Source organism: Rhipicephalus microplus, chromosome 6, assembly GCF_043290135.1.
Source record: "Rhipicephalus microplus isolate Deutch F79 chromosome 6, USDA_Rmic, whole genome shotgun sequence".
Classification (NCBI taxonomy): Eukaryota; Metazoa; Arthropoda; class Arachnida; order Ixodida; family Ixodidae; genus Rhipicephalus; species Rhipicephalus microplus.
Window position 1 is genome coordinate 83,552,048 of NC_134705.1, and position 16,694 is coordinate 83,568,741.

At 55.5% G+C, this 16,694-nt stretch overlaps 1 non-coding gene and 1 pseudogene across 1 annotated transcript; both read left to right on the forward strand.

The window, feature by feature from the left end:
• Positions 1-3,725: 3,725 nt before the first annotated feature.
• LOC142766254 (U2 spliceosomal RNA) lies at positions 3,726-3,900 on the forward strand (annotated as a pseudogene).
• Positions 3,901-12,471: 8,571 nt separating this feature from the next.
• Positions 12,472-12,661, forward strand: LOC142766250 (U2 spliceosomal RNA). Its single transcript, XR_012884439.1, has one exon. It is a non-coding gene; the product is annotated as a U2 spliceosomal RNA (small nuclear RNA).
• Positions 12,662-16,694: the final 4,033 nt, after the last annotated feature.

Sequence of the window (16,694 nt, forward strand, 5' to 3'; positions counted from 1 at the left end):
GAGCTGTCTGTTAGTGAAGAACTTCTTTACTGGGGCCATCGCTTTGTAGTGCCGACAGCAGCACGCGGGAAGTTGCTAAGGCTACTGCATGAAGCCCACCAAGGAATTTCCACCATGAAGGCGAAGGCCAGATCGTTATTTTGGTGGCCCGGCGTAGAGCAAGACATCGAGCGCGTTGCGGCGACATGCCAAAACTGTGTGCAAGCGTTGCCGATGGCTCAGGCAAAAGAACCAGTAAATTGGCCCGAGACGCACGAAAGGTGGTCGCGGTTACATGTGGACTATGCGGGACCCGTAAAAGGGAAAATGTTACTCATCGTTGTCGACGCGCACACCAAGTGGATTGAGGCGCTTCCCGTGTCGCAGGCCAACTCGCATAGCACAGTCGAGGCCCTCAGAACGATATTTAGCCGTTTTGGTATACCGCGCACGGTGGTTTCTGACAACGGGACGCCATTCACGGCACGAGAGTTCGAGCAGTTCATGGAGCGCAATGGCATTGCGCATATTCGAACACCTCCCTATCACCCCCAGAGTAATGGACTAGCAGAGCGAGCCGTGCGCACTATCAAAGATGGCTTGAAGAAGATAGGCGGCACTTGCCTCCTCACCTCACTGGCACGTGTATTGTGCAATTATCGGAACGCACCACACCAGGAGGGTCCTTCTCCCTCAGAGAGGCTATTAGGATACCGTCTGCGCACAAGAATGGAGATGTCTTTTCCTTCCAGAGGCTATCCTGCCAAAGCTGCGAGTGACCCAGGCTGGAATTTCGCACCGGGAGACTACGTGTACGTGCGAAATTACGGCGCCGGAGACAAGTGGTTCCCAGGCACAGTGGAGGCTACGCGTGGCACTCGCCTCCTGGAGGTAAAGACTGTGGATGGCCTTGTCCGCCGCCACGTGGATCAAGTTCGCAAGCGGAGCCCAGATGAAACGCCAGCAGCCGACGACATGTCGAGGCCATCTACACCGGTTTCCCCAGGGCCGGTACGACTAGAAACAACGGCGCCGGCTACCTCTCAGAGTACCCCAGAATCGCAACCATACGTACTACGTCGCTCCACACGAGCCAAGAAACCGGTCGTGCGTTTTGGCTACTAAGGGGGAAGAAATGCTGTAACCCATTGAACGACGCGACCCAAGCTCTCAAGTGCGCATGTGCACAATCTTATCCCCCTTCCCTCTCCCCCTTACTTTCCTATATATATTCACGAGTGTGAATAAAACTGGCTGTTCTTTTCCGTTGGCATGGTCCGACTGTCACGTTTACTGCTGGAGCGGCGTGGCCGCCTCCCAACAAACAGCCGTGAAGCAACGATGGAAGAATTGAGCAGCGCTATACGGAACATGCCTCCGAATTCAGCCCCGGGACCGGACGGGCTCACGGCGGGTTTTTACGCCACGTTCTTCGACTCCTTGGGCGACGCCCTTCTGGAAACAGTGAATGCCTTTCTCACTGAAAAGACGAAACCCGCCTCCTTTGGTGCTGGCCGCATAGTACTGTTGTACAAGGAGGGCTCACCCCCAGAAGACCCAGCATCGTGGCGCCCGATAACCCTGCTTAATGTCGATTATAAGATCACTGCTGCCATCTTGAACAACAGATTGAAGCAACTCTTGTCGACGTTAACCTCCCCCTGCCAGGCGTGTGCTGTTCCCGGCCGCTCCATGTATGCGAACCTAACGGTCACGAGAGATGCTTTCGATTACATGACCCAGAAGAAGCTTTCCGGTGTATTTCTTTCACTAGACCAAGCGAAAGCATTTGACAAGGTCAGACATGCGTACCCATTCCAGGTTATGCAGGAGTTCGGCTTACCAACGACTTTCATCGACCTCATCAAGCTTCTATACTCGAACTTGACGTGCAACGTGGTTGTGAACGGTGCGGTCACGCCTTCTTTTAGCTACACTCGTGGTATAAGACAGGGCTGCCCGTTGGGCCCTACCCTGTTCATCCTCTCGATCGAACCACTCCTGACAAGCCTGACCACAGCCTCTAACATCCGAGGCTTCCCACTGACCGGAAGCGACGAGCTCAAGGTGCTAGCGTACGCCGACGATGTGTCTCTTTTTTTAAGAGACGAGCGCGGCTTACGCGAGTTCCGGAGCGCCTTCCACCGTTACGCCCAGGCCTCTGGCGCCGAGTTGAACTCGGAGAAAAGCAAAGCGCTTATTTTTGGCTCCTTCCCTAAAGAGGCACTCGGGAATATTGGGACGGTAGACACGGTGAAGGTCCTCGGAATATACTTCAGCTGTAACGGCGTGACAGAGAAGACTTGGCAGCAAGCACTGGAGCGTGCTCAACGGGTAGCTACCCGCGCCGGAAGCCTTGAGCTCAACCTGCGGGAGAAGGCGCAAGTAGTCAAGTTGAGCGTATGCGCTTTCGCAAACCACGTTAGCCGGGTGGCGGTGATCCCAACCCGAATAGCGAGCCAACTGAACAAGATCATCGGACACCTATTGTGGGACGGGAAACCCGCCCCGATTAGGCGCAACCTGCTCTATCTACCGACGAGCGAAGGGGGTCTCGCCTTACCACACGTCACGGTAACGAGCAAAATTCTAGCCCTAAAGACAGCGCGAACCCTGCACCAAGCTGACGAATTCATCGGCAGGAACCTCCTGCGATACTGGGCGAGCACGAACGCAGAGTTTCTCGACGCCGGGAGACATACGGGACCACTCGCGGAAACACCGTCGCAGTTCTACAAAACAGCGGCAATAACAATGCGCATGCTACAGAAGGAAGCCTCCGAGTGCGACATTGACAAAGATCCGCCCGTCAGTATTGCGGAGGCTCTAGTAATAAACCAGCTCTCGGAAGAAGAGAGAATGAAAGTCGGCGCATGGAAAAAGAAAGCGCTACATAGAGGCCGCCTTTGCGCAAGAGAAGTGCAGGACTTCGTGTGGAAGTTGAATTGGGACGTCCTCCCAACACGGCAGCGACTAAAGCACTTCGGAGTGGTACCATCAGAGCAGTGCCCCAACTGTCGGGCCACTGAAACATCGAAGCACGCGTTGTACGAGTGCCCCGCAGCTATACCCGTCTGGCGGCTGGTGGCGAGAGACTTCAAGATCCGACCTCCCCCAGCACTGGCCCGGAACAAGGGTGTATTCGCGCGATGGGTTATCCTATGCACCATGTTTATAATATGGAAGCGGCGTTGCCTGGCTGAGGCTCGGAAAACGCCGATGCGTGCAGCATTCCCTGCAATATCACGAATCCGCAGACTTTTGCGGAGCTTGCTAGCGGAAGAGCTAGAGGCGAACGGAGGAAGCATTTCTTCGCCGATGGCATACAAGGTTCCTTTTTGTTAAGGAGGGGAAGATCCACCTCCCAATCACCCCATATTAGCCACCCACCTCCCCCCCCTTGGATAAACACCCAAGGACAAATAGGCCTGTGAAGTGACATAAGCAGATGTAATAGCACCGCTTATTGTAATCTTTCGTGTGGCTTGTATATGAATGCGCCTGCACACTTGTGTGAAGTGTATACAGCATCATTTCCTTCTCGCGATTCAGTGGTGAGCTCCTTCTTATGCTCATCCCATCCCTTCCTTGTAACACTATATAAGATTGCTATAGGGCAAGTGCATGATTCACGTAGAAGTTAGAACGAGATAGCGTGCATCGCGGCCCCAGGAACACGAAGCAACAAGAGCAACAAGAAGATCATTGTCGGTGAAGACAGATGTAATAATTCCAAAACCAGTACAATAAATTCTCTTTGTTGTAGTATCTGTTCTTATCAGCTTAATATCTGATACGGATCCTATTTGGATCCAAGATATTAAACTTATTTTTGCAATGCGGCGGAGTGCTTGAAGCTTGCTTCACCTCCGCAACGGGTTGGCCCGGTATTGCACTACCTCCGGGATCGGCCCACTCACCCCTGCGGGGGTGAGTTCGACAATGAATTCAATGACAGAAAGAGTGTTCGAATTTACCAAGGATATCGGGGTAAACGGCGTGGGTGCGGCGAGTGTCCGAGACGGTGGCGTCACGCCGCCCCGGCTGGCGCGGTATTCGCGTGCGGGGAGTGCGCTAGCTGTGTTTACACTAACGATGGCTGTGGGAAAATAAATGTTTCTGTGGAAATTTCATAATTGAAGCCCCCCCCCCCTTTTTTTGGTTATGTTCACACGTAGATACTCAAGTTTTTAAACATCCCTACTCATATTAATAAAACTGTTGAGTAATTTATTATTACTGTTTCGGAGGAAAGCTAGAAGTGTGTATACGATGTGTATGTATGTGTGTAGAAGTGTGTATGTATATGCCAAGCTAATTCCGCTTTTCCAATTCACCCGCTTCGGAACGAAATATAAAACAGCCTCTAAAAAATGGTTGTTGGTGTTTCTGTTTACAGTTGCAGTGATAAACGAAGGCATTTTTATTTCACATCTTCACGCGACGTCTTAACCTGAAGACGCGTGCTCTCGCCACGTCTATGCATCTACACTATTCCCCATCACAAATTAAAATCGCAAAGAACGCCACAGGACCCACCCCGCACACACCTGCTGTACGGTGGAGCGGCAAAGCCCCGATGTGCTTTTTCTATGTCCACTGACCTGGGTCCCAGCTTCTGCCAGCGGTGGCTGTAATTCGTTGCCACGCGGTCAGCAACCTCGCTGGCGCTCTCAGCCATCATCACCTTGATGACGATATGATGATATGTGGGGTTTGACGTCCCAAACCACCATATGATTATGAGAGACGCCGTAATGGAGGCCTCCGGAAATTTAGACCACCTGGGGTTCTTTAACGTGCACCCTAATCTGAGCACAGGGAACTGCAGCCGGGATTCGATCCCACCACCTGCGGGTCAGCAGCCGAGTACCTTATAGCCACTACACCACCACGGCGGGCATCGCCTTGTTGATCACACACTACATTTATGAACACCATCTCGTACCAGCTCATCCGCTGTTGGCTCTCGTTAATTACAACACACATCCTCGCACGCTCACCTGAATGGAATCGCCAGTTGCTGAAAGTTCCAAGAAAATTGCGCACTAGACGTACGGACGCACCACGCACGTACCTGAAGCGCCGTGGAACCCAGGACGCGTGAGATCACGCCCCGAGCGCGCTTTGCTGTGCTTTGCCTCTGTACCCACTCATCACTCCTCACAGCTTCACTAAGCCGAGTATGTAGAAGTCGAAGAAGCAGAACAACAAACCGGCCAATCCCCCACAGTGGGTGTGAGCCACAAGTGAAGGTCAACAAAAACAAGCAACACCAGCGAGCGCTGTGACGAAGCTATCGTAATGGGGCGAAATAATCCACGAATATGGCTGCACGTTGACGCACGGTCGCATTTGTGCAACCACCCGTCTCCCGAAGACCGTCTGTCGCGAGTCTTCTCGCACCTTACCCAGCGGAATTAGACGAAAAGTGCAGGCGAGTACTTCTCCACTGATTTCCGCGACCACTTGACGACCGCCTTCTTGCCGCCTCATGTCCGTCTGGCACGATCGACGGAGCGCCGCACCAGCGCCTCGTACACGCCACTATAGCACTCCTACCCCTCGGAGTCAGCAAAACTTGGACATTGCGGACATTTTAAGCTAAAAAAACCACGACAGGCAACGACCACGACAGGCAGAGCCTGCCGGCCCGTTGAACGCTTGAACGACATCGCAGCGGCATGTCGCACACTCACGTTCCGTCACCCTCTGCCACATGACCCTTCATTCACCGGCTTCACAACGCACGCGGTAGACGTTTTGCACGCATTCCCGGGTCTGCCTTTTACGGCAGGACCTTCGTCGACCTCGGTGCGGTGTTCCGCCACGTCGGAACTTGGAAGGCATACGTTGAGCGCGCTGAAGCAGCCAAAGGCAACACCTTTTTGCCGATGATTGTGGGCGTCGTTGCAGAGGCGTTGCTTAGGCAGCCAGCGTAGAAGCCATGTTGGATGGGTGACGTAGTCACATTTTGCACAGTCATTTTTTTTTCTTTTTTCCTTCCAGGCTTTGGTGCTCGAGTCTGACATGTACACTATGCATCAGTTTTTAAAACAAGTGCTGTAGCATCCCTCGCGACATGCCTGATAATGTTCGCCGGCAAGCATTTGGTGTGACGTCATGAATACATTCGAGAGTACGCATGCAAGCAAGCACGCGTGGCTTTGACCTCTGGGAAAAAGAAGGTTTCAGTTTTAACATGTTTGTAAGCGAAACAAGAAACTTCAAGCGGACTAGGGATAAAAGCAATGCCGTGAAGCCAGTGCCGCCGCTGTCGGTGCACAATGCTGGTTGTGCATGGGTGGACGGCGGAATTGCTTTGCTACTGTTTGCCTGGCTTTTGGCCAAGACTAAGTACGAGGTGTGAAAGAATGGATTTTAATTAAGTGCTAATTAATTGCATCGCTTCTCGGCCTTTTGGCTAGACCAATTGTCGAGCTAGCCGTTTCTCTGCGCCTCGCGCGAGACCCAGGGTCACGTCCCGCCGACGTCGACCCCGGGGTTCAAGTCTCCAAAGTCAGCTTCCGCGGCACCGCCGTCCCGCACGTGCGACCGCCGCCTCGGGCTTCGGACCTCCCTGTCCGACGCCTACCAATCCCATGCCTGGTGCAGCAAGGCCCCCGGTCTACGCCTGCCGTCCCGGAGTCCTCCTGCAACCCACCCGGCGCCTCCTGTATTCGTGCGGCACCCGCCTCGGCTGAGCCGCAGTCCTACCAGTGTGCAGCTAGCCTGCACGATACCAGTCCTACTAGACACGCCCTCCTGGAAGCCAGCGGCAACGCGTTTCAGAATGGCGTCGACGTCCGACCTCCCGGTGAGGGAGAATTGCTTCATGTTCACGGCGCCCGATGGCGATGTTTCGATAGATGATCTAATCGACGCCGTTGAACTAGTGTCTGGGAATGATAGTGTATTTGTACTACAGCACATGGGCGGGGCTAGAATCCTCGTCTGCACGCGTAACGCCAGTCAGGCGACAAGGTTAATGGTGGCGGAAGGCTTCCGGGTTAACGGCGAAAACGTACCGGTTGAGGCCGTAGGGCCGCCGGTCACGTACGTGAATGCCTACCGGTACCCCGCCTACTTGTCAGACGAGGTACTTAGCAACGCCCTTGCTCAGTATGGCAAAGTGAGGGGCATATCGTTTGCCACTGTGGCCACTCGCCAAAACAAGCTCAACGGGGTAAGAGTCATTAAGATAGAGATGAGCAAACCGGTGCCAAACTTTGCGACCATCGCAGGGCACCGCGTAATGTTTGAGTATCGCGGCATGAGGCGAGTTTTCGCACGATGCGGTGAAGTGGGCCACATGGCGACGGCATGCTCCGCTCCCTTTTGCAAACGGTGCGGAACTTTTGGCCATGACACAGAGGGCTGTACTAGTGAATGTAAGCGTTGTGGGGGTCACCACGGGACGAGGGAGTGTTTCAGAAGGCGATCCTACGCGTCGGCCGCCCGCGGTTTCCCCTCGACTTCCGACCACTCCTCTAACCTAGCCCCACCTAGTGGCTCTTTATCGCCCCGGTCAGAAAAGCCACAATCGCGGCTTCAGGTGCTTACGCCCAAGATCACGCCCCGCGCGACAGTGAGAGAAGCAGGCGACCACCCCACGAACATCAACCCGCCTACAGGCAGCAGCGAGGCCGATTCACTCGCCAGTGAGAGAGAGGGGCGGGAGACGAGTGAGGAGGTTACCACTGCCTCGTCTGAAACGGAGCCCAGTCCCTCCGATACAGCTTCGGCGCAGTCCTCCTCCGCTTCACCGCGGGCACTCCCATCGGACCAGGACGACTGCGAATCTCTGCCATCAGCACAGAGGGCGCCAGTTAGCGCCACCGAACGGGGAAGCGCTCTCCCCTCTGTGCCGTTAACGCCGGCCAACGTGCTCGCAATGGTGACTTCGGAGGACCTGGAGGCGCGTGCCCATGACTCCGCCCTGGACGAACTGCCCGTAACGGGCAAGGGGTACTACGTGCTGCCCGAGGACGGCGAGCGCAACAACACCGCCTCGACTTGCCCCCCCCCCCCTGCTCAATCCAAACGGTTAAGCCGGAAATCTAACGCAAAGGCAGGCCAGCCGCACTCTGGCCTCGAGCAGCGGTCACGCTCGCGCTCGCGCTCGCGCTTGCGAAGACGCCCTGGCGACGACAAGCGGGATGGGAGCGAGAGGACCGCGAGCAAGGGCGCCCGGCAGCGCAGATCGGGGACAGTGGGCCAAAGCAGCGACAGCGATGCTCCGCCTCACGCGAAGTCCCAGAAGCTTGAACAAAAGCCGGTGGGGGCAAACGGGAGCCGCCGCCGAAGTCCTGAGAAGGCTACCTGAAGAAAGAAGCGGCGTGCCTGCTCCGACGGCCTCGCTGCCTTCCGCTCTCCCGCTTCCCCTCACCCTCTGCTGTTCGCTCACCTGGCTGGACCCCTTCCCCTTTTTAGTGCACCACCCTCCTCGCTCCCCTTCGCCCGTGCTCCGCTGATGCCCAACTCGCCTGGTTATCTCGCCCTTCACCCTTCCTTCTCCCCCCAAGCGAGACACGGCGCTCCATCTGACCCATCATGGCCACGCTGCGGTTCGGCACATTAAACATTCGCGGCTTTCGCGATAGAAATAAACAGGTCGCTGTAGTGACGTTCGCCCGATCCAAGGGCATTGACCTCCTCTTTCTTCAGGAGACCAACTTCCGCTCCCCGCTTGATGTCACTCGCTTCAGACGCAACTGCCAAGTTGACGGTTTTTTTTCATTAACATCCGCGAGGGCTTGCGGCGTTGGCGTGGTATTCGTCACGGACAGGTTCCGGCCAAAGTCACATTGTGTTTTTGGAGCGAATGGACGCACGCTTGTGCTCGACGTCTTCATAGACGGGTCCAAGGTGCGCTTTGTGAACGCTTATGCGCCGGTGACCAGATCGGACACTAATACCTACTTTAAGGAGATGCATGGCTACCTGCTGGAACCCGTCCCTTATGTGGTTCTCGGAGACTTTAACTGTGTCGTGGACTCCACAAGAGACGTCCGGGGCCCGGGCCAAGGGGGCTCGACCTACCATGCCAAAGAGCTGGTGAAGATCCTCCGGCACCTGCGGCTCACGGACGCATGGGTACACGCACACGGCAACGAGTTCGTCCCCACTCGGACCTCACGGACCACGGCTAGCAGACTCGACCGAGCCTACGTCCCTGAACGCCTTGTCCATTCCATTATGGCGTGCGAAGTCCTCGCCCTCCCCGAAGGGCTTTCAGACAGGACAGATCACCTGCCGTTGGTAAGAACAGTGAGGGGGACACCTGGCCGTCACCCGAGAAATGGAGCTTGGCGCCTTGATCCGGCGCTCATTCAAGACCGTACGAACGCTCCGAGAATATCCGCGTACCTAGAAGAGACGATTGAGGCTACCACCTGCACTAGCCCGGCTGTATGGGACGACTTGAAAGCGAGATGGAGATTATTCCTGCAAGAAGAAGGCAGCGTGAGGAAGAAGCGCATCACAAGACAAATGAACGAGATACTCCGCCGAATGCGGATAGTACAGAGCGCGGACAACCTCACGGCATGCACGCGCGACTGCCTCCACTCGCTGCAAGTTCAGCACGATCGTCTCTTCCGGGAATACGCGCGCAACCCACGCGAACAAGGGACCCCTGCGGGGGAACCAGCGGGACCAGCCTTAACTGAAGCACGAGGAAATGGCTCCCTGCGAATCGTAGAGGTGCAATGTCCTGATGGCAGCCTCACCTCGGACCCTGCCGAGATCGAAACAGTGTTTCGAGACTACTTTGCGACCGTCTTCCGCGAGCCGGACTCATGCGGCCTTTGTCCAGAGCCAACTCTCATGGACAGACTGTGTTCGCACCTGCCTCGACTCGCCGAAGACGAGTGCACAGTCTTGCGCGGTGCAGCAACGGAGGAGGAACTCCGCACAGCCATACGAGCCATGCCGCCGAACTCGGCTCCGGGTACTGACGGCCTCACGGCCAGTTTCTACATGACCTTTTTCGATGTTCTGTGTGCCCCGCTCCTGGCCATGGTTAACTTCGTCCTTCAGCAGCACATAAAACCCGACTCTTTCAGCGCGGGGCACATCGCCCTTATCCTCAAGGACAGTGCACCTCCATGTGAACTGTCATCATGGCGCCTGATCTCCCTACTCAATGTAGACTACAAGATCGTGGCGTCCATACTTAACACCAGACTGAGGACCTTCTTGCCAGATTGGATAGCCGCTCACCAGGCCTGCGCCGTGCCTGGACGATCTATGTTCGCCAATCTTACGGCCACTAGAGACGTTTCCGAATACGCGGCCCTAAAGAGAGTCACGGGTGCCTTCCTGTCCCTCGATCAAGCCAAGGCTTTTGACAGGGTTAGGCACACGTACCTCTTTGAAGTGCTTCGCCGGTTCGGGCTCCCGCAGGAGTTGGTGACTGTCATCGAGCTCCTGTACTCTGACCTGCGCAGCTGCGTCTCGGTGAACGGCAGGACGACGGCCTTTTTTCGGTACACGAGAGGCATTAGGCAAGGGTGCCCCTTGGGCCCAACGCTGTTCGCACTCTCGATCGAGCCCCTGCTGACAACTTTGGCCAGAGACAAGTGCATCCGAGGCCTGCCAATGACCGGTACCGAAGAGATAAGAGTCCTGGCGTTTGCCGACGACATATCTCTCTTCATCAAGGACGCGCGAAGCCTCGACCGCTTCCGCTGTGTGTTCAAGCTGCACGCTGAGGCGTCAGGAGCCGAGCTAAATGAGAGGAAGAGCCGAGCCCTGCTCTTCGGCCCGTTTCCTCCTGAAGCGCTGGGCGACATAGAACCGGTCAGCACGGTCAAGGTCCTCGGCGTCTATGTTACCCGGGAAGGCGTCGACACTTCAACATGGGCGCGCGTCATAGACAGGGCTGCACAGCTCACAGAGCGAGCAAAACTGCCCAACTTGAGCCTGTGTGAGAAGGCTGTTGCAATGAAGACATGCGTCCTCGCCTTGGCCTCCTACGTGAGCAGGGTGACGGTCATGCCGGCGCGGGTTGCCACTCGACTCGGCATGTTAGTCAATGAACTGCTGTGGGGCAGGACACCACCCCCTGTGAAACGGGCCCTCCTCCAGCTGGAGGTTAAGCAGGGAGGACTAGGCCTTCCGCACGCGCTCACCTCGAGCAAAGTGCTCGCCTTGAAGACGGCTCGCAAGGTGGCGCAAGCAGGCGACTACGTCGGGAGAGGCCTGCTGCTATATTGGAGCGGCCCGTCAAACAGTTGGCTAGATGCTGGTCAACACTCTGGCCCGCGCGCCGAATCGCCCTCGCCCTTTTACAAGGTGGCAGCAGCGACGGCACGCATGCTGCGCAAGGAAGTGCCGAATTGTGACCCCGACGCGGAGCACCCGGCCCGCATAGTGGAGGCACTCACGGCAGACCAGCTGAGCGACGAGGACCGGCGACGAGCGGAGCAAGCTAGGCGCGACCTTTTCCTGATGCATAGCCTGCTACCCTGCTAAATTCAGGATTTTCTTTGGAAGAAGGCGTGGGAGGTCCTCCCCACTAGACACCGCTTAAAGAGGCTAGGCATTGTGCCCGACGACCGCTGCCCAAACTGCCGGGAGCCGGAAACACAAAAGCACGCCTTGCTTGAATGTTCGTCCGCGCGGCCAGTCTGGCGTATGGTGGCGCATTGCTTTGGGATCCGCCCCCAACCAGGACATAAACGCAACGAGGGGGCGTTTGCACGGCTTGTGACGGCCTGCACTCTTTTTGTAGTGTGGCAACGTCGCTCGCTCGCGGAAGCGCGGCGACAGCCAGTTCGGGTGGCGCCACCTGCCGTCGCACGTATAAGAAGGCTGGTGTGGGAGCTTCTCTCCCGGGAACTCGAGGCCAGCGGAGAGGAGATGTTTCTCCGCCGCTGGCACGCGAAATTCTACTTCTTGAGAGAAGGCAGGCTGGTCGCTCCGATTGTGAACTACTAACCGCACTTGGTTTTGGGCGTCGCTCAACTCAAGAGCGACACATATGTGGCTACCGACCATGGTGACCCCCCTCGCCCCTCTCCCCAGACACACCCGTGATCATGAAGAGTTTTTACCCTGGTGACGAACCTGTCTTGATATTGTGTAGTGCCGCTGGCGCCGCTCGTAGGCATCAAGGCGCCGCTGTTCATTGTATATATGTAAATAAACCCCCACCTGTTTTCTGTCACAAATCTTCGTTAAGTGTGTGAGTGTATACGCTGAGAATTCTATTTTCGTACCCTCATATATTTTGATGCTTGTAAATGTCATTACACATGTACATATGTATATAGATATCGCGCCTTCCCCTACCCCCCCCCACCACTCTGTATATCACTTATGTTAAACGCACCGGTTCAAAGGTGTTTTTTTCCCAAATAACTGACATTCATGAGTGTAAAGATGTACATTGGTTACGCATCGCATTTGTAATCCCTTCATGTAAATGTGCACCTGTGTACATATAACGTGCTTTCGAAACTGTATATGCATATCGATGTACCTGTTTTCGTTTGAAGTTCAAGAAACTTCTCTTTGTGTAGTATCTGTTCTTATCAGCTTAATATCTGATACGGATCCTCTTTGGATTGAAAATATTAAACTTATTTTTGCAATGCGGCGGAGTGCTTGAAGCTTGCTTCACCTCCGCCACGGGTTGGCCCGGTATTGCACTACCTCCGGGATCGGCCCACTCACCCCTGCGAGGGTGAGTTCGACAATGAATTCAATGACAGAGAGAGTGTTCGAATTTACCAAGGATATCGGGGTAAACGGCATGGGTGCGGCGAGTGTCCGAGACGGTGGCGTCACGCCGCCCCGGCTGACGCGGTATTCGCGTGCGGGGAGTGCGCTAGCTGTGTTTACACTAACGATTGCTGTGGGAAAATAAATGTTTCTGCGGAAATTTCATAATTGAAGGCCCCCCCCCCTTTTTTTGGTTATGTTCACACGTACGTACTCAAGTTTTTATTTTTTTAAACATTCCTACTCATATTAATAAAACTGTTGAGTAATTTATTATTACTGTTTCGGAGGAAAGCTAGAAGTGTGTATACGATGTGTATGTATGTGTGTAGAAGTGTGTATGTATGTGCCAAGCTAATTCCGCTTTTCCAATTCACCCGTTTCGGAACGAAAAATAAAACAGCCTCTGAAAAATGGTTGTTGGTGTTTCTGTTTACAGTTGCAGTGACAAACGAAGGCATTTTTATTTCACATCTTCACGCGACGTCTTAACCTGAAGACGCGTGCTCTCGTCACGTCTATGCATCTACACTATTCACCATCACAAATTAAAATCGCAAAGAACGCCACAGGACCCACCCCGCACACACCTGCTGTACGGTGGAGCGGCAAAGCCCCGATGTGCTTTTTCTATGTCCACTGACCTGGATCCCAGCTTCTGCCAGCGGTGGCTGTAATTCGTTGCCACGCGGTCAGCTACCTCGCTGGCGCCCTCAGCCATCATCACCTTGATGACGATATGATGATATGTGGGGTATGACGTCCCAAAACCACCATATGATTATGAGAGACGCCGTAATGGAGGGCTCCGGAAATTTAGACCACCTGGGGTTCTTTAACGTGCACCCTAATCTGAGCACAGGGAAATGCAGCCGGGATTCGATCCCACCACCTGCGGGTCAGCAGCCGAGTACCTTATATCCACTAGACCACCACGGTGGGCATCGCCTTGTTGATCACACACTGCATTTATGAACACCATCTCGTACCAGCTCATCCACTGTTGGCTCTCGTTAATTACAACACACATCCTCGCACGCTCACCTGAATGGAATCGCCAGTTGCTGAAAGTTCCAAGAAAATTGCGCACTAGACGTACGGACGCACCACGCACGTACCTGAAGCGCCGTGATACCCAGGACGCGTGAGATCACGCCCCGGGCGCGCTTTGCTGTGCTTTGCCTCTGTACCCACTCATCACTCCTCACAGCTTCACTAAGCCGAGTATGTAGAAGTCGAAGAAGCAGAACAACAAACCGGTCAATCCCCCACAGTGGGTGTGAGCCACAAGTGAAGGTCAACAAAAACAAGCAACACCAGCGAGCGCTGTGACGAAGCTATCGTAATGGGGCGAAATAATCCACGAATATGGCTGCACGTTGACGCACGGTCGCATTTGTGCAACCACCCATCTCCCGAAGACCGTCTGTCGCGAGTCTTCTCGCACCTTACCCAGCGGAATTAGACGAAAAGCGCAGGCGAGTACTTCTCCACTGATTTCCGCGACCACTTGACGACCGCCTTCTTGCCGCCTCATGTCCGTCTGGCACGATCGAAGGAGCGCCGCACCAGCGCCTCGTACACGCCACTATAGCACTCCTACCCCTCGGAATCAGCAAAACTTGGACATTGCGGACATTTTAAGCTAAAAAAAACACGACAGGCAACGACCACGACAGGCAGAGCCTGCCGGCCCGTTGAACGCTTGAACGACATCGCAGCGGCATGTCGCACACTCACGTTCCGTCACCCTCTGCCACATGACCCTTCTTTCACCGGCTTCACAACGCACGCGGTAGACGTTTCGCGCGCATTCCCGGGTCTGCCTTTTACGGCAGGACCTTCGTCGACCTCGGTGCGGTGTTCCGCCACGTCGGAACTTGCAAGGCATACGTTGAGCGCGCTGAAGCAGCCACTTTTTTGCCGATGATTGTGGGCGTCGTTGCAGAGGCGTTGCTTAGGCAGCCAGCGTAGAAGCCATGTTGGATGGGTGACGTAGTCACATTTTGCACAGTCATTTTTTTTCTTTTTTCCTTCCAGGCTTTGGTGCTCGAGTTGGACATGTACACTATGCATCAGTTTTTAAAACAAGTGCTGTAGCATCCCTCGCGACATGCCTGATAATGTTCGCCGGCAAGCATTTGGTGTGACGTCATGGTTACATTCGAGAGTACGCAAGCAAGCAAGCACGCGTGGCTTTGACCTCTGGGAAAAAGAAGGTTTCAGTTTTAACATGTTTGTAAGCGAAAGAAGAAACTTCAAGCGGACTAGGGATAAAAGCAATGCCTTGAAGCCAGCGCCGCCGCTGTCGGTGCACAATGCTGGTTGTGCATGGGTGGACGTCGGAATTGCTTTGCTACTGTTTGCCTGGCTTTTGGCCAGGACTAAGTACGAGGTGTGAAAGAATGGATTTTAATTAAGTGCTAATGAATTGCATCGCTTCTCGGCCTTTTGGCTAAGATCAAAGTGTCGAGCTAGCTGTTTTCTACGAGTGACCCTGCGAGACCTGGGTTCAAGTCACGCTGACGTCGGCCCCCGGCCCCTCTGAAGACCGAAGAAAGAAGACGCCCCGTGGCAGCGCTGCTCCGTTCCGCGCGCGCCTGCCGCTCCTGGGTTGCCGGCTCCCGCCTGGTGCCCCCTGATGCCTGCAGCCGCTTAGACCCGGACAACGCCTGCTGCCCCGGAGTCCCCCTGCCGTCTTCGCGGCGCCTACCTCTACTGAGCGGTCCTCGCCTCGGCTGAGCCGCACACTCTACTAGAGTGCAGCCCGTCTGCACATTACAATTTTCCACAAGTCTCGCCCTCCTGGGACCAGCGTCCTTCAGTATGGCGAAACCAATGGAGCTCCCAGCCCGGGAGAACTGTTTCTTGTTCACCGTGCCGGAAGGCGACGTAAGCATGGATAATTTGATTGACGCTGTTGAATTGACTGCCGGTGACGATAGTGTTTATGTGTTGCAGCACATGGGGCGGTGCCAAGTTTCTCGTTTGCACCCGGAACGCTAGCCAGGCGACGAAATTAATGGTTGCGGAAGGTTTCCGCGTGAACGACCAGCACGTGCCGGTTGAGGCCGTCGGGCCACCGGTCACGTTTGTTAACGTTTACCGGTACCCTGTGTGCATGTCCGACGAGACGCTTGGCAACGCCCTTGCGCAGTACGGCAAAATAAAGGGCATTTCTTTTGCCCCTGTAACAACGAGGTTTAACAAGCTTAGCGGCGTTCGAGTTGTAAAAATTGAGATGAGTCGACCGGTGCCCAACTTCATCACCATCGCGGGCCACCGAGTAATGTTTGAGTACCGCGGGATGCACCGCGTGTGCGCGCGCTGCGGCGAGGTCGGGCACATGACGACCGCGTGCACGGCCGCGTTCTGCAAGCGTTGTGGCGTCTTCGGCCACGACGCGGAGGGCTGCACAGCCGAGTGTACGCGTTGCGGGGGCCGTCACGGGACGCCCGAGTGTTTCCGCAGGCGCTCCTACACGGCCGCTGCCCGCGGTTCGTCAGTGCTGACAGTCACCAACGCAGCACTTAGCCAGTCATCCGGTGCCCCTTCGCCGAGGTCGGGTGAGACCACTTCGCGTCTACAGGTCCTCACGCCGAAGATCACGCCCCGCACGACCGCAAGGGGCCCTCTCTCTTGGCGTCGCGACGGGGAATCAGACTCAAGCGCAAGCGGCAGTGCAGCGTCTTCGGGTGTCAAGGAAGAGACGCGCGGAGCGTCTGCCTCCGTTAGTTCGGCGTCGGCGTCCTCTGGCGCAGACACAACAGATACCGAGTCGGGCCCGACGCGATCGGCGTCCCTTACAACACCCGAAAGCCTATCGGGCGCCGAGGACTGGCCGCCTTTGGCTACCTTAGAGGACGCGTCCCCGGCGCCTCCTGAGCAAGAGGAGACGAGCCACCCCGTCTCCGACGCGCCGGCCAACGTGCTAGCCCCTGTCACGGCCCAGGATTTGGGAGCGCTTCAGCAAGCTCCGGCCAGGG